The sequence below is a fragment of the Vespula vulgaris genome, chromosome 12 (assembly GCF_905475345.1).
Source record: "Vespula vulgaris chromosome 12, iyVesVulg1.1, whole genome shotgun sequence".
Lineage (NCBI taxonomy): Eukaryota > Metazoa > Arthropoda > Insecta > Hymenoptera > Vespidae > Vespula > Vespula vulgaris.
Window position 1 is genome coordinate 2,065,001 of NC_066597.1, and position 12,500 is coordinate 2,077,500.

The following is a 12,500-nucleotide window of genomic DNA, read 5'->3' on the forward strand; positions in this document are numbered from 1 at the left end:
CTTTTCTTACCGGATGAAACAGAAACGGCTGTCGTCAAACATATGCGTTCACTTCAAAACCTACTTAAATCATCCTAACCGGCGACGTTTGACTTCCTGGAAGCTCTCTACAGAGTTCAAGATACCAGAAAATCGATCTCTCCCTTCTCTATCTCTATCTCTCTCTCGGTCTCTCTAAACTCTCCTAAATGTTGTACGATATCTTTTTGTTTTACTTTTTTATTAGCAAATATATATATATATATATACATGTGTATGTACGTCGTACGTCTATATTTTCCCTCGTAAATTTATTGAGAAAAGTTAACCGACGCTTTAATTGCTAAAACGATATTTACACACGCACGTGTACACACACATATATACATACATACATACATACATACATAGATAGATAGATAGATATTTATATAAAAATTTATAAATAGCATCTCGTGATTTGTTCAAGTGCCATTGAAATTTTGGTGATTCCTACGATACTATTACAACACGATAAAACACTATACGACACGAAACGATACGATACAAGAAGAAAACGAGAGGAACGACTAAAGGTAGGTAAATTCGAAGAAGATTGTAGAAGAAGGAGGTCGTAGAACGGCAGGATTGCGTCTACCTAGGACGTCGTTGCTTGCTTTTACGAGAGGCTAGTCGCTGGAAAAATCAATAAGTAGCTATGTGTGTTAGTATTATTTCACGGTGTATAGACTCTCTCTTTCTCTCTCTATCTCTGTTTCTATCTATCTCTTTCCCTCTCGTTCTTTCTATAGTCCACCCTCTTCCTCGTCGAAGCTTGCATGTCGAAGCGAACCACTAAAAGAGGGGCATTCCGCACGAGTGCACAGGGCCAAGCGTTTCTTCGATACTCAGGTGACACCAATGCTGACGAGACCATACTAGTATTAATACTTTAATCCTAATCGCTTTTTTTTTTCATCCTTTTTCTTCTTCTTCTTCTTCGATGCTATTGCTTATTGCTTCATCGTACAAAATAAAGTTTTTTCCGCGATAATCACTGCAATTCCTTTCTATCTTCTTTTTAATTTTATTGTTATGAAAATAATACATATTTATCATACAACACACGTGTGCGTGTACGCGTGTGTAAATGTTCGATCGAAGTATATTTTAGAAATATGTAAATTAATCTTTAAATTGTACAAATGTGCATACTATTGTATTGTTTTCTTCCTTTCTCTCTCTCTCTCTCTCTCTCTCTCTTTCTCTCGTAATTTAAACGTCGCTATAAATATTTACAATCTTTCTTTTTCTTTTTTCCTTCTAATCAATAACTTCGACAAACGGTTAGAAAAGAAATAAAAAAGATAGCAATGCAAATATTCCAAACGACTACAATACTCTCGAGCTCCACTTCTCTCCCTTTTTCCCCCATAGAAACCTGAATAAAAGTCGTCGTCGTATCCTACGTGATACGAAAACATGCTTTTCTTTCTCAAAACGTTCCGAGTCCTCGCCACCCTATTCAAAAAATATCACCACTAATATATTTTCTTTTCTTTATTTTTCTAATCGACAACCTCGATCACACGAATTTTAATAAAAACACGATGAGAGAATATAAAAAAAAAATTAAAAAAAAAAGAAAAGAAAAAAAACCAAGCAAATATTCGAACGTACATTAGGAATGTTCTCAACGACCCTCGTTTAAAAAAAAAAAAAAAAAAAAAAAGAACCCTCGGAAAAGTCATCGCTCCTACCCCCCACCCTTCTCCTCTTCTTGTGACGTAAAAGAAATGTTCCTGACATTTCTCGTGACGAAGAAAAAAACATGGAGAACGCGTTGATCAAACTTCGGGATGATGGAAGAGAAAAAAAAAGGAGAAGGGTGTCCTTCAGAGTGCTTACGATGTCTATGGTTTGAAATGATGAAAAAAGTATTAGTATTTTAGCAATAGTAACAATAGTTATAGTAGTAGTAGTAAAAAGAATGTGCTTCTGTTCTTCTATTCTCTTTTTTTTTTTTTTGGAAAGATAACGAAAAGAAAAGGAAAGCTTTTCTTTCTTCAAATCCCTTTTCTATGGGGGATTCGAGAACTCACTTCGAAGGCTCACCGATATCGTTACAAGAGGACAATGATAACTGTCGCAAAACCTTATCGTTCAACGAAAGAATCCTCATCACGGACTTTACATCAAAACTCGACGAATTAATTTACTAGAACATTGTAAATTAAAATAAAAAAAAAAAAAAATAAAAAACAAAGTTAGCCAATGGATCTTTGTCGTTTTTTTCTATTCAACAACGAGAATTAAAATCTTATTCGAATTTTATCGAATACAAGGATTCAATATTCCAATGTATTATATATCTATGACTTCGACGAATTAATATATATCTTTTCTTTTTTTTGTTTCGCTTTATATTAATTCTTCATCGAGAAAGAGGGAACAAAGATTTGTCCGCTGTTATTATTTAAAACAAGAAAATATATCGTTGTTTCATGATTAACGAAAAAAAAAAAAAAAAGAAAGAAAGAAAGAAAAATAATATAGAGAACAACAAAGAAAATCGAAGGGAAGAGAAAACAGATTATATTATTTTCTCTCGCATTATATTTGTAGCGCAGACGCGAGATAGAAATTTTCAATTTTTCTTTACGTCGAGACGGATAAAAATAAAATAAAATAAAATAAAATAAAATAAAATAAAATAAAGTAAAAAAAGAAAAGAGAAAAAATGTACTTAAGTGAAATGTAAAGTCAGACGACATGATAGATCATCGCGTCGACTTGAGTTAAAGTCCTGTTAAACGCCTTAGACCAAAGCAAGAGAAATAGAGAGAAATAAAGAGAAAGAGAAAGAGAGAGAGAGAGAGAGAGAGAGAGAGAGAGAAAGAGAGTGAGAATCGTGGACGACGATAAAAGGGGACGTTTCGCCTTAACAAACGATCGGACCCCTGGACTGTCGTGGATTTAGACCGTTGACGACCGTAATTCGATCGGTCGTGTTTACACGCTCGGATTATGTAACTCGAGCGATAGCATCGATGAATCTCAGCCAGCTTAAATTCGCTCTGAAAAGCAATGTAATTCGGAAGCATCAAAAGAGAAACATGCAAAGAAAAAAGAAAAGAGAAAGTACATCCAATTAGGATCTGATTACCTTGTTGATCTTTCAACTTGATAAATCTCTTTGTAGTTTTGTCAAAAAAATAAAAATGAAAATACAAGAAATAAAACAATAAAAAAGAAAGTAAGATAAATCCAATTATATATAACGATAAATAATAATAAATTACAAATAAAGCGTAAAACATTATTCTTCGTACGTGAGATAAAATACATACATATAATATATATATATATTATATATATATATATAATGCTATAATAATGTATTTAACAAATTAATTACATTGAATTGATAAAAAATGAGCATTTAATTATCGATAATCAAATCTAAAATAATAATACCGTGGAAGAAAGAAGAAATCGAAAGATTCTAATTAATTCGACCGATATAAATATTTTCTCTTCATCGACGGAAATATCTTATGCTCGAAGATTTCGTTCTTATGTTCGTTGATTTCTGGTCAGATTCCAGAACTGTTTATGCGTCTTTACGACACAAAGTATACACGTAAAGTTTTCGAAGCTTTGCCAAGTGAGTGTATTGGTAAAGTATGTCGTTTCGTTAGAAGAAGACGAGAAAGAGTATAGTTGTGCTGGTGATGAAGGTGATGGTAATGGTAATGGCGATGGCGATGGTGATGGTGATGGTGATGGTAATGGTGGTGGTGGTAATATGGATGAGGGTGAGAGTGAGAGCGAGGGAGGAGAGTTCTACTCCTTCAATCGCAAATTCCGCTTTTGTTTATACGGTACAATTCCTTTATACTTCTCTTTTCACGTTCACGGATAAACTTGGCCTTCTTGTAACTAACTAAGTAACCTAACGATGATATCGATGATGTAATCGTATATCTTATGTTTACATAAACTATTGTTTATTTTTATAGCTTTGTAAGACAAGGTGAAACGTTTATTAAACGAATTCTTTTTAGATTATTAATTAATCGGAATAGCTGCAATTGATAACTTTTCTAAGATTATAGATGAGTTAAATAAATATGTATCGTATGTGTGTTTGTGCATAATTAATCTTTAGAACATTTGCAATAACTTTGCGATAGTTATTTAATCTAACGAAAGTGATTATTTAATGTAAATATTTGATAGCAGTAAAAAAAAAAATAAGTGTCAGAATAAGCGACTTCGTTTTATATGTGTTTTATAAAGATGAAATATGTGTGTGCATGTGTATGTAAAGATACTCGTGTGTGTATGTAACGAAAAAGAGATTTCAAATGATGATTTTACTGTACGATCGACCTTCGACTAGCAGTAGAGGTTTGTTTTCTCTTCTCGTGGTAACTACAACAGGAATGCGGGCGTAATGTTATCAGCAACAGATTTATCCAAGGCAGATATATATATATACACATATATACAAAGATACATTTGTATTCAATCATAGATTTGAAAACTATGAACGACGACGTATAGGATCAATATTTTTTGTTTTTTTGGGGCTATAATGGAATGCAAAGGATAACATTTAGATATTATATTGTAGTAAACATATCGAAGATATATCTATGATTAGAGCTTGAATAAAAAAAAATATTCGAACGTTATCTCGTAACGTTAAACAATATATATATATATATATATATATATATATATAAATTCCTAAGTAGACGTATGATATAAAATAATTAATATTCTTATACGAGCTTAAAAGAAAATAAAAACAGAAAGAAACAAAGCAAAAAATTACGAAGTGTAAATCTTCAATTTCCTAAATGTTTCACTATGTTGAAGTATTAATTTATATATATATATATAAAAAAAAAAACATTCATGTCGAAAATAATATTATTCGATTATGAAAAAGTAGAAGAGATAAAAAAAAAAAAGAAAAAAAGAAACTATCGAAATATTTGTACGCAATAACGAAATGGTATATCGAAATTAAAAAAATAAACGAAAAAGAAGCTAAGAAAAGAAAATTCGTTCTATCGATGTGTCTAAGATTTAAACTCCTTTATGATCGTAGATACGTAAATCGTTTTAAACGTAATAGTCGATTAGAACATAGCTTAGAATAAAAACGAGAAACAGGTGTATACGCTTCGTACAACAAACCTTCGTAGCGTTACACTTTTATCTCTATCGTTCGTGGCTGATATTTTTACTTGACGGAGAGAGAAAGAGAGAGAGAAAGAGAGAGAGAGAGAGAAAGAAGGTGAGGGAGAACAAAGGAAAAAAAAATAAAAAATAAAAAAGGAGATAATCTCGTGTGCCACGGCTTATAGCAAATAACGTGAGCAGCCACGTGTACGATGGCACGAACGAAACAGCAGATAAGTGGACACCCAAACAAATACTTACAATCGTCAATGGTTTTTAACGGACTGCTGCTGTTAAATCGATGATTGCTTTCGAACGAAAAATACACCGTTTAAATTAAATCTTTCAATGATCTCTCTCTCTCTCTCTCTCTTTCTCTTTCTCCGATTAAAAATTCAAATAAATATTTACACGAACAACAATATTTCTTACATAAATATACAACGTGATATCGTTCATAATAATAACGAGAATGAAATTATGAAAACGATTAATTAAATAATAAATAATAAATTCGATCGATGCTCCGGGAAAAATGAAAAAAAAAAAGAGAAACAAATAAATAAATAAAAATAAAAAATAGAAGTTCTTACTAGTAAAGAAAATACTTTTAAGAAACGTTGAATCGATCTATCTATTATTATATATACTATATATTTATGTATTATATATATACACACACACACACACACATATATATATATATAATATACAACAGACAAGTCGAGACTATCGAAACAATTTCGATCTTCTAACTTACGAACGGTTCTTATGATTTAAACGAAAAGAAAAAGAAAAAAGATGAGAGAAAAAAAATTGTATATAAGAATAAGAAAACGAGTGAGTAGGATAGAGGTAGGGGTGATTATAAAATAAAAATTATTTTGAGTTAGACGAATCGAATAATCTTCGAAGAAATGGATCGGCCTACCTCGTTAATATCGATCCCTTTTTTCCCTCGGAGAAAAGCGTGGGTGACGTTGCTGGATAATACAGACTACGGTGCCGTTAGATCGGATGAAGAAAATACGTAACGTGATTGACCAAGAGAAGGCAGTAGTACGAGTCTTGCATTAGTCGAACCTCTCGAGACACAGATAGAGATAGACAAATAGATAGATAGACAGACAGACAGACAGACAGATAGATAGATAGAAAGATAGATAGATAGATAGATAGATAGAAATAAAGAGAAAGAAATACAGAGATAAATAGATAGATAGAGAAAGATAGAGATAGATATAGACGATTAGACGATAGTCGTTTAGCTTAGCAAATGGACATTATTAGAAACATACGGACGGCAAAACTGTAACAACGTATCACTTAATTAATAAGTCTCGCTTCGTTCGTTCGTTCGTTCGTTCGTTTGTTCGTCACTCAAATTATACACTCACGTGCACGTAATAATTAAAAACTATAAACGGTATATATTTATGCGTTCTTTGAAAATCACCAACGGTCCAATCAACATATCACAGTTAAAGTCGAATGATCTTTCTCATCTCTTTTCTTCTTTTTTCTTTCTTCTTCCTTTCTTTTTTCTTTTTTTTTTTTTTTTTAAGATAAAATCAAAATAAACACGTACGTCGTTTAAGTCTCGTTTGATAAAAGTATCGTTGGAAGCACACGACGAATGTACATGTATATATATTTATATATACAAACACACACCACAACACCACAACAACGCACAACTTTTTTTTTCTCTTTTTCTCGCGCTTGTATTTATTTCTTTCGTACTCTCCTTATCAAAAGTGCGTATTAACACGGGCGACGCAAAAGAGGATTTAATTTTAATACGTAATTAATATCGTACGTTAATTCTCGTTGATAACTCTGTAATAATTCACTTTCCCTTGAGAGAACACTTGCTCCTTTTCTACTTTACTTTCTTCTTCTTCTCTTTCGACGACGATTTTATATAGCACCCCCTGCGTGAGATAGAGTTAGAATAATTTTTCTCTCGACACTCGAGAAACGTGATAGAAACGAAAAGAGATAATAATTTTCTTCTCCGATGGATAGGAATGAAAAAATAAAAAGAGAGCAGAAGAAACACAGAAAGAAAGAAAGAAAGAAAGAAAGAAAGAAAGAAAGAAAGAAGGCAAGAAAGTAAAAAAGGGAAAGAGAGAAAAGTTAATGTAAGAAATTGATAAGACAAATTTGCGATTTGAATAGATGGAAGAGAAGAAAGCTATTAGAATGAGTGAGAGAGAAAGAGAGAAAGAAAGTGAGAGAGAGAGAGAGAGAGAGAGAGAAAGAGAAACGAGTGATACGAATCGTAAACGCACCCCGAATATACCACGAAGGAAATAGATGCGACGCGCGCAAAGGGCCACGCACGACTGACCTGCCTCGGGGAAGTTCGGGGCTAGCGCTTGCGCGTCGGCCAACTTCGCGTCGAGCCGCCGAAGTTGCCCGAGAACGGTACTATGGAGGAACGGAGTGGGGGAAAAGAGTGAACGAGTAGTGGTAGTGGGGGGTTAGCCGGCCAAACACCCTTCTGAGCAACATTCTCTGATATAGCGATTACACAAGAAGGATAAAATAAATAAAAATTATTATTTTTCTTTTATTCTTTCTTTTCTAATTCGGAAAGGATTTTCATTATTTTTCTTTCTTTCTGTTTTTTTTTGTTCCTTTTTTTTATCACATTTTTGAAGTGATTATTGAAGTAATATGATTAATGGGGTATATTCGTATTATCGAGATCGATCTTACATACATTTTTTATCGGTAAATTCTACTTTTTTTTTTTTTAATATATGGTTATGTGTAGCTTGTTAAAAATCGTGCGAACAAAACGTTATCTAAATTTAAAGGAAAGTTTGACATTACGTCAAGTAGTAAAAATGATCGATTCAAGAAAAGTTCACCGAAAGGGTCAACCGTTTAATACGAAATCCTTGTCTCTTTACAAGCCGCATATGATAGATATATCGCGCATAAACGATCGATCTCATTTCTCAGAAACATGTTTTAGATTTTATTAGAACGTTCAATGCGGAAAGTATAACCTTTTTAAATTTATATATATATCCTTGAAAAGGAGAAAGGCATATAGGAGATTTTTCTTATTATTTCGTAATAATCGTTCATGACAAGAATCTATACGTTATTGAAATTCCTTCGGACGTTCACGTACGAGAGATAAGAAAAACAAGAGTGTTACGATAAAATAGAAAAAGTAAATATCTCTCGATATTTTGCTCCCGATAGAATCGATTATTCGATATATCGAAAGAAACGATATACTCCAAAAAAAATCGCATCGAACGATAGTGAAAATGACAAGGAAGCTATCGTCAAGCGAACGAGAACGTGTACGTCATTCATCTAAAAATAAACGAGTCTCTCTCTCTCTCTCTCTCTCTCTCTCTCTCTCTCTCTCTCTGTTATCGCACCTATAGACGAGCGATACGATTCTCGATTCGAAGCCCACATTCCTGCTGAATTAGACGTTGATAAAAATATCATAAAGAAGACTGTATGGTATGCAGTGCACCTGATATGACTATCGTCAAGATATTTGCAGAAGAACGAACAACTCATACTCTCCCCATTAATATTATTTCATATAATTTCTATCGTATGTATTAAATCTAATGAAAAAAAAAAAAACAAAAAACAAAAAAAAAAGAAAGTACCTGAAGGAATGTCGATAGATAAATGAATGAAAAAAAAAAAAAGAAAAAAAAAACAAGAAAAAAAATTTTATCTACAAGGTGTGATACGTTTGTAAGTTGATACATCCGAGTTTCTATGGTTTCTATAAGATTATCTTTGTATATGTAAGATAGGAGTAGATATCTGTGTATTTGAAATATATACGTACATATATATATATATATATATATATATATATATATATATATATGTTGCAAAGAATATTCAGAGAAACATTCAGTTCTCCAATGCAGCGAATCCGCTCTTCTTCCAATTCTAGTAGAATAAGAATGAAGATTTGAATATCGTTCCCTCTTTTCCTCTTTTGGTTATCATCCTATGCATCGAGAATACAGAAACGTGGAAGATACGATTGAAAGAATCTTTGAACTATCGACGAATAGGAAAGTGCTATCGGATATGCTAGGAGTTCTTTTGTCGAATATGTTGCGATCTAAAAGTCGACGTTTTCGTAGAACGTAGAAAAAGATACGCTTAAAGACAAAAAAAAAATGAAAGAAAAAGAAAAAAAAAAGAAAATTCGTACTAAAAATAATAAATGCTAATTTACTAATCAATTTTCAAATAATTATCTGACGAAATATATATATATATGTGTGTGTATATATCACGTGTAATTTTATTATTACGTTATTTATTATTAATTCATTATTTATTATTTTCATTGATCCATTAATTAGATCGGACGATTAAAACGATCTGTTTAATTGACTCGTAAAATATTCGTTAAAATATAAAATAAAACCGTACGAGATAGATTTATACGTCGTCCGAGATAAAATTAATCTTATTTCTTTTAATTCCCGTGTAAGGAGAAATCCGTACGTAGAACTGTGGTAGATTAATTAAAATTGATTAGACACGTGATACCGTGCGTAGAATCGCTTTACTTTTTAAAGCGATTGTCGGCACACCTTTGAACGTCGGTTTGTTTATTTTCCTCTTTTTTTTCTTTTTTTTTTTTTTTCTTTTATCCCAACGCGTGGAACGTTTATTTCCTTTTGGTTACTTACTTGATAAAATTGCAAAAGGAGAAAGAGGAAATAACAAATTTATTTTAACGTGACGAGAATTTCATTAATGAGAAGATCAACAAACTTATGAGAAACAAATAAGTTGCACGAGAACGATAAGAATGCATTATTAATTATAAAAAAAAAAATAAAAATAAAAAATAAATATATATGTGTGTGTATTGTAAGAACTATAGTCGATCAAAAAATTTCATTTTTTCAATTATCGAGAATAAAAAATAAAAAAATAAAAATATACAAAAAAAAAAACAAACAAACAAATCGTACGATAAAAGTTTGATGAGTGCAAAAAACGATGGAGCTTCGCCATTCACAAGGATCGATCGTACTCGCAAACAAAAAAAGAGAGAGAGAAAGAGAGAAAAAACAGAAAAAAAAAACACCTCGCTTGGGATCTATCGACCTGTTTGCATCGTCGCCTATAGTCGCGACGATTTTACGATCGCTCGTTTATGGCATTGCGACGAATCTAAGCGATGCAAGAACAGTTATTGCTATGGGCTTGAATCTGCTATCTGTATCGAATCGTTTTATGGAAAGAGGTCAATGAGGATTCTTATGAAATCTTATGGAATCGTGACCAAAAAGAAATCGGTGATAATTTTATCTTATACGAAAAAAAAAGAAAGAAAAAAGAACAGATAATTAACATAGAAAATTATTGTACGGCAGAAATTTATTGTATTGGCAGAAAAAATATCTTAAAAAATTTCTATAATTTCTATAATCTTTTTCTTTTTTTTTTTTCATTTCGAACGACAATTACATTACCACGATATCTTCGTGTATGTATATATATTTTTTTTATACGTGTACACATACATATATAAATTTTTTTTCTGACAAATAAGAAAGAAAAAAAAGAAGTATTTGTAACTACAAAATTATAACTACAAAATTATATCCCTGTAAGAATGATTAAAAAAAAAAAAAAAAAAATGGTATAAGATATTCTATAACGTTTATTATATTATTTAAATTTAGTCAAGCCATTGATAGAAAGCTTTTCTATATCTCGACGCGATAATAAATATTTAAGACGATCGAACGTAAACTGTAATCTACGTAAAAAGTAATGTAAAAAGGTAGAGAAAACTTTAAAGGGGAGAGATAGAAGGGTTAGATAAAGAGAATGTGAGGGAGGAGACGGTAACCGGACAGGTACTTTGGTGTTCCTAAAATAACTCCTTTGTAACGGAACACGAGTAGTTTCAGTCTTCGTTTTGCTTCCCGTTTTGCTATCCTCTTACCATTATAAGGGTCCAACGTAGAGGTTACGCGTTATTGCTTATAATTAGGTTAGACATTATGAATTTCCTTGTCCACGTAGATCAATGACTCGTGTAGCAAAGTGCTTCACTCCTGACGACGACGATGACGTCAACGAGGATAATGATGATGATGATGATAATGATGATAATGAATACTCCAATCTATCTTCTTTAGTTTCTGCTTTCCCATTGAAAATCGAAAATATGAAAATATATCGGAAATTCTACTACTTTCCAATCGAATCTATCCAAAAGTATGATATATGAGAGTAATAAGTAAAAAAATAAATAAATAAATAAATAAAGAATGACGCGTGTAGGATTTAAGAACAAAAAAGGATCCTGAATTAATTATGCAATTTTTATAACTTCATTAATCCGTCCTTTTCACATCGCATCGCTATGGCCTCTTGACTCGCATGCATTATATAATTTTACAAAAAAACGATATAAGAAGGAGAAAAAAAATTAAATAAAATAAAATCAATGTCTACTTGTATATGAGTTCAAAAAAAAAAAGAGGATCTCGAATCGATAGAGCAAATTGTTTGATAATTTTATTCAATCATTTTTTATATCATATTTCGATATTATTCTTTTTTAACTTGTTGGCTTGCTCACACGTAAAACACACACACACACACACGCACGCACGCATAAAGAAAATATGTACGCTTTATATTCCAGCTCACGTAAGCATGGTCTTCGATCGTGACCTACCATGAGATAACCGTGATTGACAGGAGGATAATCCCAAAAGGCTTTAACGCTACTAAGAAGCAGTTAGACGTTCGATGCCGTAGCACGTATCAGAATTTTTAACGTAGACGAATATTTAAATGGCCATATGGATCAAGGAATTAGAATCTCTGTCTTTTCAAGATATACATTAAAAATAGATCATTGAAACAAGAACTATTTTTGGAAAGACATGATAGATGTTTAAATCTTAAGAGAAGAGTCATATAATGTATGAATGACGGATCATCGATGACGACGTTTGACGATACTTATTCATTTTTTTGTATGATCGAAAGGAGAACAAAACTGAACAGAACAGAAGATTTTTCCTTTCTCTTAATCGTCGATCGGTAAGGAAATACGATCGACAAACAGCACTGAATGATGAGAAGTAACGCCTCGGTAGCGAACTAGAGAAGTGGCTCGTAGTCGAGATTAACGAAACAATAGGGTAGAATGAAAGATAGAGAGACAAAGATGGAAAGATCGAAAGATCGAGAGAGAGAGAGAGAGAGAGAGAGAGAGAGAGAGAGAGAGAGAGAGAGAGAGAGAGAGAGAGAGAGAGAGAGAGAGAGAGAGTGAGTGAGTGATTAACAGAGAAAGAGAGAGA

At 32.1% G+C, this 12,500-nt stretch overlaps 1 protein-coding gene across 23 annotated transcripts in view; it reads right to left on the reverse strand.

Annotated features, from left to right (window-relative positions):
• The window catches only part of LOC127068170 (stress-activated protein kinase JNK), a 165,965-nt gene that overhangs the window by 106,172 nt on the left and 47,293 nt on the right, over nucleotides 1–12,500 (reverse strand). For 5 of the 23 annotated variants that reach the window (XM_051003964.1, XM_051003966.1, XM_051003956.1 and 2 more), the window contains exons 1-2: nucleotides 7,449–7,548; nucleotides 6,086–7,088 (exon numbers count right to left, since the gene is read on the reverse strand). The exons of 15 other annotated variants lie outside the window; for them this stretch is intronic. The gene's annotated coding sequence lies outside the window, so the exon portion shown is untranslated. Of the gene's footprint in view, nucleotides 1–6,085; nucleotides 7,415–7,448; nucleotides 7,549–12,500 lie in introns of those variants that run through there. 3 more of the 23 variants (XM_051003958.1, XM_051003955.1, XM_051003950.1) reach the window with 3 other exon arrangements.